The 16,631-nt window shown below is 38.9% G+C and overlaps 1 long non-coding RNA gene across 7 annotated transcripts in view; it reads right to left on the bottom strand.

The window, feature by feature from the left end:
- Positions 1 to 16,631, bottom strand: part of LOC140700553 (uncharacterized) — a 77,887-nt gene that overhangs the window by 9,020 nt on the left and 52,236 nt on the right. The window lies entirely within an intron of this gene.

Here is a 16,631-nt window from a genome sequence, read left to right as displayed (position 1 = left end):
TTTCCGATAAGTAAATATCAGGCATTATTAACTATTATCAACTATGTCTTGGCTGCTATAAAACTGACATATTTAGCAGCCCCTCAGTTCCAATATAACTCCTACTTCCCTTATGTACAAATGTATCTTGTAATTAATAACACTGTCAATTAAAAGAGCTTACCTGAACATCTATTATCATTTTTATTTGGAGAATAAAGTTAAAAAATAAGAGGCATAAAAAGGAGATTAAATGTTAAACATAACAGGAATGCTTGCCATTTTTTATATCCTGACAATTTTTTGTGTGATTCATTCATTCATTTATACATTTGTTTATTCAATTTTCAAAGATGTGCAAAGCAAAGTGAGCCCCTCTATCTGTGGAGATTTAAGATCTTGCAGCATTAAGCAAGTATGGAAGAAGAATCATTTTTAAGCTGACATGTGAAGAGGAAAAATCTATTTGCTTCCTCACATCATTCAGATAGTGACTCGAAGTCATCTTCTGGGTGAGTTCTTGTCTGCCTAATGTTATTAGTCAGGATAAGGCAGGTAATATGCTGGTAAATCAAAAAATTAATACTCATGGCTTGACACAACAAATATATATTTCTTGCTCATATTATGTGTCCAAAGTGGGTTAGTCAGGCAACCTGTATTTCACACAATTGCTGAGGTGGATGAAGAACTCTGTCGTCTTTTATTGGCATTATCTGAAGCACGAGGCTCCATGGCCTCGGTGGCAGAGGAAGAATGGCCATAAAGAACATACAGCTCCTCTCTAGTTCCCTCAGTGGAAAAGACCACATCACTTTTACTACTAACCAGTTGGCCCAAACTAGTGGCATGACCCCATCCAACTGTAAGGGGCTGGAAAGTCTTCCCAGATGCCAGGGAGCACAGAGAACTAGTAATCTGTACCTGAGACCATCTCATTTCAGTTGTAGCTCTAACCTGAAGATAAAAAATTGGCCCAATGTTTATATGCTCACAAGACCTTTCCAAGGTAAGAATTATCATATGCCTGGGAAAGAAAAACTGAAGCTCAGGAAAGTAAGCTAACTTTCCTAAGGTCACATAGTTAGCAAATTGAAGAGCTAAGAGTCAACCTGATATTAGACATTTTCCACTTTCCCAGAGAAGGGGTACTGGTCCAGATGATTCAAGCCAACTTACAGCTGTAGGGAAATAGACCCATAAGATCACTGTTACATGGCCAACTAAGAATAATATGGACTCTGTCAGTTAGATGTCCATCAGTTTAGCCACCTCCCTGTAGTAATGCCTGAGAGGTTCAACATGGCCAACATATGTTTCAAGTCTTACTAACTCATACATGTATGCCTTGATACACCCTAAGTAGAGCTAAAAGCTTAAAACTGAAACTCAGAAGCCTGATACCAAACTAGTGGTTTGAACTCAGTAAGATACACCACTTTAAAAAATAGGGAAAAACTAAAAATCACCCACAATTGGCATGAATACTAAGGAGAGAAACACAAAGCTACAAAACAAAAAGGAGGCAATTTCACATTGGGACCATTCAACACTCAAAAGGAAATACTGGCATCCTTTTGTAAACTTTCCAGAAGTCATAATTCAGAGACAAAATCCAACATTGAGAACTGGAGACCACAGCGGGAATGACCTTTGACATTTTGATCTGCCTCATATCTGAAATACTTTTCAATGTTTGAAGAGCTCCCTGTGAAACAGCTCTTGAAAGGAGACAACTTAACTGCATAGAAATGATAAAAAGCAAAAGTCAAGTATCACTTTCCCAAACCATTTTCATGGGTGTGTGACCTATGCTCAGTCCATAGGTGGTACCTGCTAAGGACGTTTACCAGGAAGCAGTAAAACTAAAATATGCAACATAGGGGAGTTAATTCAAGTAGAGACTGTAAGGGGGAAGGAACATTCAGCTTCATGCATCCAGGGTCAGACGTGGCATTCAGGGTTCAATGCTAGTGACAGCTATATCTTTGTGAGTAATGCATGGTCTCAAAGTGAAATTTCCTGCTGCTATCCTGACCATTTCCTGAGTTTTATTTTGCAATATTTATTTTATTAAATGCCTCTTCTAATTCAATCCAACATTTCTGTTGCTTACAATTAAGAACATTGAGTATTATAACACTCAAACATTAATTACCAAGTGGGTCTAACAAGGAGGTGACACAGTAAAATCTATGAAAGATAATGATGGTAGACAGATGATAGATAGATAGATAGATAGATAGATAGATAGATAGATAGATAGATAGAGGCTAATATTTATTGAATGATTACTATGGACTATGAAATTTCCTAAACACTTTAAATATATTATACAATTTAATTATCATATCCACTTGTGCTGAGCACTTTTATTGCCCCGTCAGATGAGTAAAATAACAGAGTTTAAGCAAAATGCTGAAGGCCACACAGCCAGTATGGTAGATTAGATTACTGTTTCTCAAAACTTCACTCCTCCCCAAACCATCTAGCCATCCCATTGGAGGATTGTGCATTTCTGCACCTCTGGTATTGAATCTGGCCATGTTACTTGATTTGGTCTCATGGAGGGTTGAATATATTGCCCATTGACCTAAGACCTAGTCTTGTGATTTGTTTCGGTTAGTCAATGGGGAAAGACTGGATATGACATAAACAAAATGTAAAATATGATTACATGAGATTGGAATTTCAGTTTGCACTTCTGTCTTCACTATTAACAGGAAAATGGCCCAAGTAGCCTGTCAGTTTCAGAAAAATTAAAAATAAATTGAGTATTGCTTGAACTAAACCAATGTTCTAATGCCAAGACCAGATGAGCCCAGACTAGATGAGCTAAGCCCTAGCTGTTTCACAGACACCTTAGTAAGTCGAAGATTCAAGTTTTTGTGTCCTTCAGAGTTTAGACGTGATTTGTTACTCAGCATTATTGTGGCAAGATAAAGCTAATAAGCCATGCAGCCAGGATGCAGACCCAGACAATTTGATTCATAAGCCTATGTCTTAATTCCTTTGCTATACCATCTTCCCTGCTAGGTCTAGAAGTTTGCACTGAATGAGTACAAAATCAGGACAAAGCTTTGGCCCACCTCCATTTCTAACACCTTCTAAGCATAAGAAAGTCCCTTTACTAGAAATGTGCATGGTGGTGTCTCTGCCTTTTTTTGACAACTGCCTCATTTTAGGCCACCCACTTTGGTCTCTATGTCTTACTTCTTTCTATATGTGCTCTGTGTGTGTGTGTGTGTGTGTGTGTGTGTGTGTGTGTGTGTTCCATCCCAGTCTCTACAAGGTTTCAGTGCTAATGCATATAGTAGAAGATTCTCAACCTCTCAGACAGCAATCTCTTGCAGATCTATTCTTAACACGTGAGCTCAGCAACACAATCTGTGTTTCTTTTCCTGCTGCTTTTTCTGTTTCTGCCCTGAATTCTTAGTTCACATAGCTAGGTAAACAGGAAGTACAGGAAGTGAGAGTATGTTGTGAATAACTTGAGGGGTTTTCTAAGTATCTTAGATGATTCCTTGCTCTTCTAGTAATTGATAGTTTTGTCCTCTTTGGCTTAAGAATATTTTACCAAATAATTCCTAAAAAGGTTTTCCCATTTACTCATGCATACTTTTTTTTTTTAATTTCATCTGATTTTGTTCTTTCTTGTGTTTCCTGCTGGTTCCTTAGAGATTATTGCATGGTCAAAATGTTGCCTTTTCCTACCTGACCTTGGGTATAACTCTTTCATGCCACTCGGCTACTGTCTAAAGATTCGTATTAGCACATTTGCTTCATGTCTCCTTATATTCCATTGACTTTGTGTAACCAAGGATGATTAGCTGAAGGCATCCAACCTTGCCTGATTGCCACCTGGAGTGGGAGAAGTAAGGCAGAGTAGATGATTTTTGAGCATCAGTGCTGATAATCACTGTCCATCCACTTAATAACTTGTCTTGGATGCATGCGTAGGAGAAGAGAGCCATAACTTATTTGTTTGATATAAGAAAGAGCTTAGAAGAACAATATTAGCTATCACTAAAGGAGAAGAAGGTTCCATTTCCTGAGAATAGCACTTGAATGTGGTAAGAACTGAACCCTTCATGCTCCTATCTTTCAGGTAACGCATACAATTTATTGCTGCAGTGGTGAGCTGAGCCAGATGAGAGACACAAGCTGATCCTGGTCCTTTTAGCCTTAGAGAAACAAGCCAGAACTTAGTCTTTCCTGCTCTTGCTACTCAAAGAAAGTCCTTGCCAGAGAATTTCCTGTTCTGTGTCTTACTCCGTAGATGCTAAGGGTTGTAAGAGTTAGGAAACAGCAACAACAACAACAACATACATAGATCCACCAGATAGTGGATCAGCAATTCGGGCCAGGCTGATCCTAAGCAAAAGAGAGAACTGGTCAACAAAATCCTGATCTTACTGAATATTAGAGAATGGATGCCTTGGGACCACGAATTAAAGATAAAAACTACTCAGTGGCAGGACCTCCACGTCCTACTATGGGGACAATCTCTTTCAGACAGTGATTTGTAGAAACAAATGTCCTTTGTAGAGCACACACAAGTTTCTAAGTTTCTTGCATTACTACAACACTCTTAAAGACTAGGCATGCTCTCTAGAAACAGAAGAAAGGAAGAGGTGCTATTATTTTTTAAAAAAACATCAGATTCAGACATGCATAAAATGTTTGTAAACAATATCTTGTTTAATGGAGAAAAATAGATTGAAAGAATCCCTTATTCTTTCTACCCACAAATACCTTGGGACATCAGATAAAAGATTCTACTAACTTCATATAACAGCAAAATCAAATGATTATATGAAGACCACTGAACTCGTCTGGTTGCTATTTGCAGTGTGGGAAGTGATCAGTTGATGAGTAATTCTCAGAACTTAAGGATCTCAGTAGTTTCAGGTTTTATTTCTTTATCTAATCATGAGTCATACCATACCCTCCATCATGTTGAGCAACATGAAAAGGAAGTATTGAGAAAGAAATTGAAACAAGGTGAAGATTCTGGGTTAGGCTAGGACCAGGACATGAGTCTGCATACACTGTGGGTTTGCATTCCAAGGAAGGGACCATGTCCCACTTCTGATTCCCTATTTTTATAAGCAGGTTTGAGAAACAATCCTATCTATGGAAAATGCACAGGCTTCTTGGCACTAGAAGGTCTGGATGTAGGTCCCAACTATTTATAGGCATCTTCTGCCCTTGGAGTCTCTAGCACCATAAAAATTTGCAGTCCCTTTACTGGAAGGAAGGACGATGTAGCCATGAAATGTGAACTTGGGTGAAGTCACGCCCACCTGGAGAAAATCTTGGGGGAGGGGAGGCTAGGCTCACCAGCTCAGTGTCCATGCATCCCACGGTGAGCACCAAGAGTCACTTTCCAACAGTTCAGCTCCTCTTGTGTCACCATGTCACTGGCCTGGGGTCCCCCAGTGTGTTGAAGAAAAAAGTTACTAAACAAAGAGAACCCTGCATGGCTGAGGCAACCTCATTAATATAGATCATTAATTACAATAAAACCTGACTCCAAGTTGTCTTCTTTTAAAAAATAAATTGAATGAGATGTAATTTATACTGATTTCGTTTTGTTTTGTTTCGTGGCTGCTTTTAAAAAATGATTCGAAGGCTGCATTCCGTAAGGGCATTTCATTAACTGGTTGAATTTAAGTGACTTAATTGATGTAGTTAAAGCATTAACTTTGCTGATAAAAAATAAAATGACTCAGGGCAAACACACTGTCATGTTGTTATTATAGAACACAGACTGCAAAACGTTGGCACCAGAGATGCTGCCGAGCACACAGTTAGACACGGTCTGTGTCCCAGGGGCATGCAATCCCAGCAAGGTTGTTATATGGTATTCATTGCAATTTGATGAACTTCATTTATCTAGACAGCCACTTATTTAGGATGAATTGGAACCTACTGAATCATCTTAATTCAGAGGCTCCTACTGCACCATGGGTCTGCAGCAGCTATTAAACTGGAGAGGATTTGGTGGCCATGACACAATGAATGTATTAGTCTCACAAATTTGTCTGGGTGTGATGAATCATCGGCTTTATGGACAGGTGTTGGGCGATACCCACTATCACCTTTCTTCTCCCTTAGGTTTTCAAGTATGATATCAGTGCTGCAGTCACAGTTACTCATCTTCCCCAATAAAGAAGTTATCTGTCACAGATATGCTATTTCCCCAATAGCACAATCATTCAATTCTTGGGGGAAAAAAATCACACAGTCTGAAACCCTGATACAAGACGAGGGTTCCCCTAGGCACTGAGTTCTCTGAAGCCATGAGTTAATGAGGAGAGAAGAGTTCTCTCTGTAGCAGACACAGCCACTTTATGGCATCCCATTACTAACTGAGAGTAGGAACTCCCATAAACTATACTTAGAGGATTTATTTGGATTATTTACAAGGCCAAGGGAGGAAACATGCAAACAGAGACTTGTGTTTAGAGTGAAGCCAATTGCTGAACAATTGTACATTCTATTTATAGACTAGAGGGCTTTTTCCAAGAGAGGTGCTATGTAAAATCTGGAAAAAAAAATAATCTTAGGGTTGTCACTCTCAAAATTCTTGACTGCTTTCTAAATTCAGTCCTAAAGACTTTTACATCCTATGGACCAAGTCTATGTCGTTTTTTGATGATAAGGAAACTAAAAAGTGAATAGTAAAATCTTATTCCAAAAAGCCACTTTTAATCTTTTCAGGCTCAAAAAAACACCAAGGGCATTGTATCAGCCAGGGTTCTGCAAAGAAACAAATGGAATATATATATAAAATATATATGATTTATTATATATAATATGATTTATTCATATATGTGACTTATTTTAAGGAATTGGCTCACAATGGTGGGGACAACAAATCTGAACTCTGAATCTGTAGGGCAAGCTGGCAAGCTGGAAACTCAGGCAGGATTTCTTAATGTCACCATCTTAAAGGAGAATTCCTTCTTGTCCAGGAAATTTGTTTTTTTCTCTATGGCCTTCAACTGATTGCATGCAACCCACCCACATTATTAGTCCCTCTGATTGCAGATGTTCATCATATCTGCAAAATGCTACCAGAGCAACATCTGTATGAGTGATATATAAAATTTAACCATCACACATATCAACTCTATTTGTCAATATCTATGTTGTTAATTTCATCAAACAATATTTCTTAAACTGGTGCATACGAAACCAGTAAGATCTGTGTTCAATTAAAAAAAAAAAAGATCACCTAACTTTTTTCCATATTATAGCTTCAATGAAAAGTTATTTGGATTCAGAATACATCATACTCTTTTGTGCTGATATCAATTATTCTGCTAAAAAGAACATTTCTTTTGTTTTTATAAACTTGATGTTGGCAAATGAGGACCTACAGCTAACTCTGACCCACTGCTTATTTTCATGTGGCCCATGAGCTAAGAATGCTTTACGTTTAAATGGTTACATTATAAATAGTTGTGTAAAGAATTATACACTCAAAAGTGGTTAAAATGGTAAACTTCATGTTATCTGTAATTACAACATATACACCCACACATACACCCACACATAAACACACACACACACACACACACAAGTTATGTAAGAACCTACATAATACCCTGGATTTTGCCTCTTGAACATCAAACTCTAAAATATGTACCCTCTGACCCTTTAAAAACAAGTTTGCCAGCCCTTGTTATAAACCAAATAGTTTCTCATTGTGGGAAGTTCTAAGTACCCCACCAAGTTACATGATACATTATTGTAAAAATTTCCTTAGGTCTAATCATAATAACATAATTCCTCAAGAAGCATCAGAAATAATAGATTTTTGTTTGTTCTTTTACTTAAAATCCTATATTAAAAAAATATCAGGAACTCTATTATTTAATGGATGAAACCTCATTTAAAGCTAATAAAAGCAATCAGGCAGCAGATTCCCAAGGTCCACCATGGTCTGGCCCTTTCCCCTCCTCTCCAGCCTCACCTTCTATGGGCTCGCATCCCTCATTCCACTCCAGCTACATGGACTTTGTCTTTGCTCCTTGAGTACTTCCACCTTGTTCCCACCTCAGGCCTTTGCACATGCTGTTCCCTCTGCCTGTAGTCCAGTCCCCCCAGGGCTTCACATGACTGCCCTGTTCTCATCACACTGGTGTCAACTCAACTGTGACCTCTTAAGGCAGGCTGTCCCTGACCACCCTCCTGACTCACACTCCCCATCCATCTCTCCATCTCACTATTCTAATTTAATTTTATATAGCGCTGTCTTGAATTATTTGTAAATGTGTTTCCATCTTTCATCAGTAGAATGCTAGCTCTAAGACGGCAGGGATCTCATCTGTCTTGTTTATGGTTGTACGTAAGTATCTAGAACATTTCATGACTGTAGAAAGTGTTCAATTGATATTTACATAATAGGCAAGAGGGAAAACACAATACTGGCCAGACTGAGTCAGTAGGTAATTTTCCCTAGTGATTAGTCTCCCAAATAAGACATCATTGGGTTAAGAATGGCCTGGAAAGTATTTAATCTATTAGTTCATTTAACTAAAGGCATTGAGGACCCAGCTTAGGCAAAGTACTAGGTGCAGGTGGATCCAACAGTAAAGAAGAAAGACAAGATCCCTGCATTCAGGGAAGTCACAAAATGATACATCAGGAACAGAGAAGTTTGAGCTAATGCCATACTCCAGTGGTATTATAAAAGATATTTTATATATGTCACTGCAGATGTTTCTTATCTCAAATAATTTCCAAACTACTTTGAATCAACATTTCCTAGCTTTAATATATCTTAGGATTCACAGTGGTTTCTTGAATATTTAGGTCTTTGATACCCTATCAATGTTAGCTATAAGGAATTATTATAAAGATTTAAGCTAAAAATTAAAAAGACAGAGAAATTATTTTGTGTGCTGTAAAACACAATATAGAGAGAAACTCATTTACAACACTCAAAAATATTGATCCTCTGACTTCACAACCACTAGATTGATGTCAGAGATGGAAATTTTTCACATAAAGATACCCATGATGTTTTTTCAGTTGCCTGGATTTCTGACATCCAGACATAACAGCTCATTTTTTAGCCAGAAAGGAGATATTTAACATGCCTGCCTTTACTTCCTCTTTTTTGTGCTTTTTTTAAATAAGACTTACTTTATAGTTTAAACATGGACAAGCCCAGTTTTGATTTTTAAAATTTCAGACGATATCCCAGGCACAGGGTCAATATTAAAACCTGGCAAAGACTCCAGTAACATCTCAGACCATGAATGAAAAGGAGGAGTAGGGACACTGGGTCCACATGTCGTGTTTCACATGTTGGTTTGCTTCATGGAGAATTTTGTTTTTTTAACTCGGTCAGCACAAGTTTATTAAATAGCAAAAAAAAAAAAATCAAGCAGTGCTACCTGATAAATCTTTCTTTATGCACCTGCCAATATCTGTGTGGGTGTCTCATGACCTTGTTTCTTGGAACGTATCCTTCTAAATGCACACGCTCACACACACAGGCTGAAGAGGGATTTAAGGCTCCTCTTTTATTTACTTCTTAGTAAATTCAGTAAGAAAACTTGCTTTCCAATTACCCTTTAACATAAAATTGAGAAAAATTTTATATATAAATATTCCAAATATAGAATAGTCTATATATAGAAATAATATGTTATCATATACATAAACAAATATACATATATAAATATATATATATATATATTTCCCTACCCTCAAGTGTGAGAGTGACAGACAGGTATATATCATCGCCACAGAGTTAAAAACCAGAAGACCTGCCTGGGCTGTATCACAAATAATCTTTGACCTTGAATAAGAGGCTTTACTTCTTTGATTGTCAATTTCCTCATCTGTAAAATCAAAGTATCTTTTTACATCATCTCTAATGTGTTCGTTTCTAATTCTAGTTTCTACTATAAAATTTAGTTTATATAAATAAATAGAACCTTGTCTCACTGCAGTAGGCATAGCCAATTTTAAGTAAGGATAAACCAGAATTGTTTGGAATTTCAGGACTGACACAGAATACATATGTCAAAACATATAAAATTACACATTTTAAATGTATGTAGCTTAATGTATGTTAACTATACCTAGGGAAATCTCCAATTTAAAAAAAAAGAATGACTGTAGCTCATTATGAAAGAAGAATTTAACAGCATTTTGGAGGGAAAGAAAACCAAAAATGACATACTTTTATATGGATATTATATTAAATCACTGCTCAGACAAGTTAAAAAATAAATGTGCCCTTTAACAGCCACCCTTCTCACATAGCACTAAGTAGCCTTGTTTACACAAACAAATTCCTTGAGACAAAGTCACCAAAAGTTGAATTTCCTTGGCCTGTTTGACTTTTTTTAACAACCTTTTGAATTCAGCAGGCAAACAGTTATGCATCATTTTCAAAATAACCGGTTGTTTATTCCCCATTTCCCACCCCCAGCCTGGGCAGGAGCTGGGGCGCAGAGAGTCTGCTCCCAGCTGGCGAGTGGAAGGCAGGTAGGTCAGTTTACCTGCCAAGAAAGGTCTGGAATGAGCGCACTCCTCACTCATCTAAATCGCCAAAGAGAAAACAATTCAATCAAACTGAAACAAAACATACAGTTCTCTGAATTCAACTATATTTTGATAGACTAACTTCAAGGAAACCAATTAACAGAGGGTCAGGCAGTTTTAGGAATAATCAGGAGAAAAGAAAACCATGGGATGGAGAGAAAACACAGGGAGAAGAGACGAACACTAAAGAGACACTGGAAATTGTAGTTCACAGTTTCAGGATCAACATTTCATGTTTTCTTATGCTTAATTTTAAAAATCCCTTCTAGAATTCCTAGGCAGGAAGCCGTGCCAACATGCCGACTCTGTGAACACAGAAGAGAGAGTGGAGAAATGAAGCAATGACAGAGACACTGTAATACAGTCTTTACTGAACATCAAGGAGATTAAAGCCAATTTTTTTTTCTCTTTACCTTGTATTATTCAGAAAATCATCTCCACGCTTCACTTCTTATCGTGTTGTAAACAGAGCTAAAGCCAAGTGGAAAGTTGGTCCCCATTCTTTGTAATATTTTTCCCTACCTGCGAAACTCAGGCCCCCCCAAAAATCTAAATTAACACATATTTGCAAATATGTAGACCTTGTATTAGAGAACTTCATGAAATAGAAGATAAAATAACAGAGCAGGTGTCTACCAAAAGCACAAAAATGTTTTGTGGCTTTTTCCTGTATCTGGCCTAAGTGGCCAGGGATGTTTTCAATAAGGTTCTGCTTTCAGGATCACTTAGACACCGTCCCCCTCCTCAGCACTGAAATGACATTCTAAGCGGCATGTCTGTGTGTTATAACCAGGTGCCAGTTTCTCCCTGTTTTTGCCTTCCACATCAACAGCAGGAAAGGCAAAAGATTGGCTTGGACATTGCCAAAGCAAGGGAGAAATGCCTTTAGTTATTATTACCAAAGTAAATGAAGAAACTGCAGACCAGATGGGTGTATATTATCTATCCAACTAAAAAAGTGTCTTGTTAACAGAGATAAATGGTCTGAAATGGCAGAACATTTTCTTGCAATCTTAAAAAATAATAGCAGCAATATTTCAGAGGATAATTCTGCAATTTTTTCAAGGTTTCTGCTCAAAACCACATTTGATATTGATAGATACATTCTTTAACTGCTCATTGACACATCCATAAATATGTGAAGTTGAAAGGAAATTAAAAAAAAGAATCCCAACTGTAATATTCTCTCTTGGAAGCTTGAAGACAGGACAGCACCCAGTAGAGCTGAAGATGTTTCATTCATTCCTGAATCAAGTTTAGCAACACAAAATAGAAGTAGAGTGATGCAGAGAATGTGCAGGTTAGAAGAATCAGACAGATCTGGGCCACTCTTATTACCATCTCCATGACCTTGAGTGGGTCAAATAATGTTATGGAATCTCAGTTTTCATATCTCTAGCATATAGATAAAATCTAGGATTTTAGGATTGCCATGAGAATTTTAAAAATGCCTTGTATGTATCCTGTCTGGTGGATGCAAGGTGCCATCTAAATGTTAACTTCTCGACAAGCAAGATTGGTACAACACATTGGTTCTTTTCATCTCCTAGAACAGAGCTTCCGGTTTTATACGACTGGAATGTTTTGTTTTCTTTCCATGTTATGGGTCCATCGCTCCAGTTTGGATAGAGAACAAAACAAGATCTTGGCAAAAGTGTAAATATTATCCCCTTTTATAGTCCTTGGCCTGGTTACATTCATGTTACAGTTAAGTCTAAAATCCACTATGAATATGAAAACATTGCTTCATTTGCATTCAGCCATATCTATAGGCAAAAAAAAAAGGGTTATTTACTAGAAGAAAAATACAATTAAGTTCTGAGGTGTTTTATTTTATTTGGAAAGCCTCCTTTCTCCAGGAACATAACAATGACTTACTGATTTATAAAGTGCTATACTTGAGAGGCAGTCAAAATACTTCCCTTATAACCATGATACCTTGTATTTCTAATCTTGGTAATACCCAGCTAGAACCTTACCCACTGCTTTTAAAGAGGCACTGGGACTTTTTTGTTTGTGTCATTTCAATTGCCCTTGTAGTCACCCAGGAGCCTCGGGTGGGTTTTAATATTTCCATTTTTAGCGTTGAGTTAGTCTGTTTGTTTAATTAGTAAGGGTACTGAAGACCACAGGTGACTTACTAGCTTGTCAAGCCCGGATGAAACTACAACTCTGCATGTGCCACCCCAGGAATGAAAAAAAGAAGATGAAGATGTCTTTCCTGGGACTTGCAGCCCAGCTTTGCAAAGGCTGTTGTGGTTGGCACAACCAGAGGAGTTCCATCTTTCTTGGAGATTCAAGTGCGAGCACTTGATGATGATCACGTCAAGGCAAATGACCCTGGGGGGAAAAAGAAGGCAGCACGTGTGAGGCTCACGTGCCATCTTCATGATAGTGAGTCTAAAGCCAGCTACGCATGCTCCAGCCTCCCTCTGCTCTTCAGCAGAGCACCAGAGAAAGTATTCTGCTTGGATTAAGAAGACATAGCGTATAAAAATATACATACCTCAGCCCCGCATGGAAGCTGAGATGGGTGGTGGCAACTTCAGAGTCATTGCTCTGAATTCATGATAGAAGGGAGAACTCTGCGGCTTCCAGTGGACCTGAGGCTGTACTGATGTGATTAGATACGGATTTTAAGTGACTCCATCACATCACCTTTCTTTCCAGAAAGCTCGTGTTCTGGAACCGGCTCCTTCCCTACTCCATCCATGTGCTCCTGACTGGAGCTGCCATGTTTATATTAGCCTCTCCCTCTTCCCCAGTCTGGACCAATCCCTGCACTTCTTGAGATATTTGAAAATTCAGGACAACAGAAGGTGATACAGTCTCCCTCTTGTGGTCAAAGCTAAAAATGTGAATCTTGTTTTTCCATATGCCTCTTCAGAAACAGGACATACAATGAAAATAATAGTAATAATAATAAAGTTAAAATGCAGACAGAAGAGCAGTGAGACTTGGAGGGTCTAATCATTCACACCCCTGATTCTGATTGTTCCCGAGACTCACCTGGATCCGCAATTTGCTCTTGTTTGGTTGTTCAACTCTGCCGCGGTTGTGTCAGTTGATAAATGACCCTCTTGCCACTAGCTTGCTAAGGTTAGGTTTCTGATTCTTGTAACCAAGCTAATACACTCATCAAAGTATTATTTACTTAGTGAAATTTTCTCCTAAGCAGGGACAGAACTAGCACTGTAATAAAACCCTCATTACTTGCTCACATGTACAGTGGTCTTACCTTGGTGGACAGAACACTTACCTCTGGTTTCACCAGCTGTTTCAACTCTCTGTGCTTTAAGGTCGCTCTCCATGGAATGACAGTGGTGACCTAGATCAGCGGAATTAAGGGCAGCACACACACCACCGACCCCCTGTAGCAGTTATTAAGTGCCAACCTGGCATTCGTCCCCGGGACCGTCACTTCTGTTTCAGACTCTTTCCCAACACAGTATACAAGAGGAAATTTCTTTTTCTTTGTTGAACCTTAAATAATCTCACAATGTCAGTATAAGCTTTCTGCTATCCCAGTGTATTGGAACATCAGGCATCTGATTCCCATGTCACAGGTAAGGAAACTGAAGCCCAAAGAGATCCATGGTTGACATAAAGCTGTTCAGCTTGCTTTTCACTCCTCTTTCCCATTCAGGACAGGGAGGGGGAAGGAGGATTAAAAACGGTGGCAGCCTTTACGTGCAGTGAGTTTATTCCCTTGGAAAGGGAGCCGAGCAAGGCGAATCACCCCAGGCCTTTGCATGTTGCCTTGGAAATGATCTCCTTCTCTTCCCCGCCCCTTTCTCTCCCCTACCTTATCCCACCACATCAGTACCAGCTGGCTGTACCCCGCATTAGAGGAAGAATGGGGCCCCGCCGATTATTGCTTCTCTGTACTAAGATGTACCCTGGTGAGCAGCGCTCCCAAAGGGGTTTAACTTCTGAGTAGGAAATAACAGAGGAGCCAAGGGAAACTGGCTCAGGGACCCACTTTTGAACCCAAGCAGAGATGCAAATTTGGGGTCTAAGCATGCCATTTAGTCAACCATGCAAATTAGCACATGCTCACTTGCCCGGGGCCTGAAAGAAACCAGGAGGGGGGCCACCAGGAATTCCAAGCTGTTCTGTTTCTCCTTCAATTGACTTCTGGTCATGTTTTAGTTGGTATGTGCTTCTGTAGATTCCTGTGGCTGGAGGTGAATGCTTGTTTTTCTAACTCAGGCATCAGGAAGCAGATGTGAAGTTAAAGAAATGAGTTAAGATCGAAGGTTAGTAACGGTAAATTTTAGAAGTAAACCAGGAAGAAAAGGTTAAAAGAATAGGTTATATAAAAATTATACCTATATCTATATAAAATTTTGCACACACACACACACATACATACATCTGAAAAACTGGTACAAAAAATGCAATTCAACCTAGTCAACCCCACATCTAAGGATCTTTCTTTTTTTTTTTTTTCTTTTAAAGGTTACCATTTACAATCATTGTTTATGGGTGCAGGGGTTAGGACGGCCATGTTTAGTTGCAATTGTTCAAATATATGCTCTTCATAAAAGCGAGAGTCTCACTCTGACAAGGGTTGTAACCCTCGTGCAATTCCTCGGGCTCTAGCTGAATGGGAACTATTAGGTCCCAGCCACTTAGACCTTTCAGCAAAGTTTCCATTTCCCAATTATTGGAAGAGTGAGTCAAATAAAAGCAAATGTTGCTAAAGAAAACAACATAAAAAGAGTCTTTCAATATCTAAAGAAAGCCGGGGATTGATTGAAAGTAAGTAGTTAGAAATGCATCTCCATCCACGTCTTCAACTACAAAGGTGGTGAAAATCGGGGGTGGGGTGAGGGCAAGAGAGGTGGGAGCTTGGCACAGGGGCAAGGAGGGGAGAAAATTCACTGAAGGAAAGAAAGAGCATTGGTATCTGGTGTTTCCTCTGCAATTGAATGCTGTCAGGCCAGCATCACGCACATCCACCCAGATTGAACACATTGCTATTATGGAAGCAGCGCTCTCTTCTAGGGTAGATTAAAGAGCTAATAGGTGAAGCCAGCTGCAAGGAGCATCTGTCTTTTCATTTCAGAGCAAGAGTCCTTGCAGAACTGGAAAAATACAGGTTCCAGAGTGTTCAGGAGGTTGTAGCTGAGGAGGGAGTTTCAGCAATTTTCCAATTTTTAAAGCACCCTAGGCTTCATGAATCTCCATGAGTCCTTCCAGTGGGTGAATTGTCATAGCAGCTTCTCTGTCTAAATCATTACTGGCGTGCAGAGACCTGGAGAATCCCAGCTTCACTTTACCTAAGATATTTCCTCTCAGCTGCCTTGTTCTTTGAGTAAAACCTGGGTGGGTCTATTTGCACATCCTGGCTCCTGAATACCTGGGCTGATTCCTCCACTACTTACTCCCTGAAAGAATTGATGACTTGCATCTTCTCAGTCATCATAAACTAAACAGATGATAGGGAATTAGAAGTCTGCCAAACACTTGGGGGTTCATACAGCCAACTCATGGAATCTGTAAGAATTTCTCTGAGCAGGGATTGAGAACTAAAGTAGAAATTATAAGGCTGTCAGAGAAAGAAAAGACACAAGATACTTGTTAAGAATCAGCGGTACGTCAAGCAATTGAAATGTGTTATCTCATGTAATCTTCACAATAATCCTGTGAATCAAATCTGATTATTCCCGTCTTCACTGGGGAAATGTAGGATTTGTCAAGACTTTCCAGCATCCTTGGCGCCAGCCTTGCGAGGTGAACTCAGCTGTCTTTGACTCCAAAAGCTCATGGACCACAGAAAATGCATCCACTCTCCTGCCTCAGCTTTATTGAGATATAATTGACAAATAAAATTGTGAGGTATTTAAAGAGTACAACATGATGATTTGATTTACGTACACATTGTGAAAGGATTCCTCCCATTGAGTTAATTAACACATCCATCACCTCATCTATTTACCCTCTTGTGTGTGTGTGTGAGAACATTTAAGTTCTTCTACTCTCTTAGCAAATTTCAATTATACAAGACAATGCTATCAACTACAGTCACTATGTTATGTATTAGATCCTCAGACCCTATTCATCTTACAGCTGAA

Source organism: Vicugna pacos, chromosome 2 (assembly GCF_048564905.1).
Source record: "Vicugna pacos chromosome 2, VicPac4, whole genome shotgun sequence".
In the NCBI taxonomy this organism is placed as follows: Eukaryota; Metazoa; Chordata; class Mammalia; order Artiodactyla; family Camelidae; genus Vicugna; species Vicugna pacos.
The sequence above is the reverse complement of the archived record's forward strand: the minus strand, read 5'-3'. Positions and strand labels throughout refer to the sequence as shown.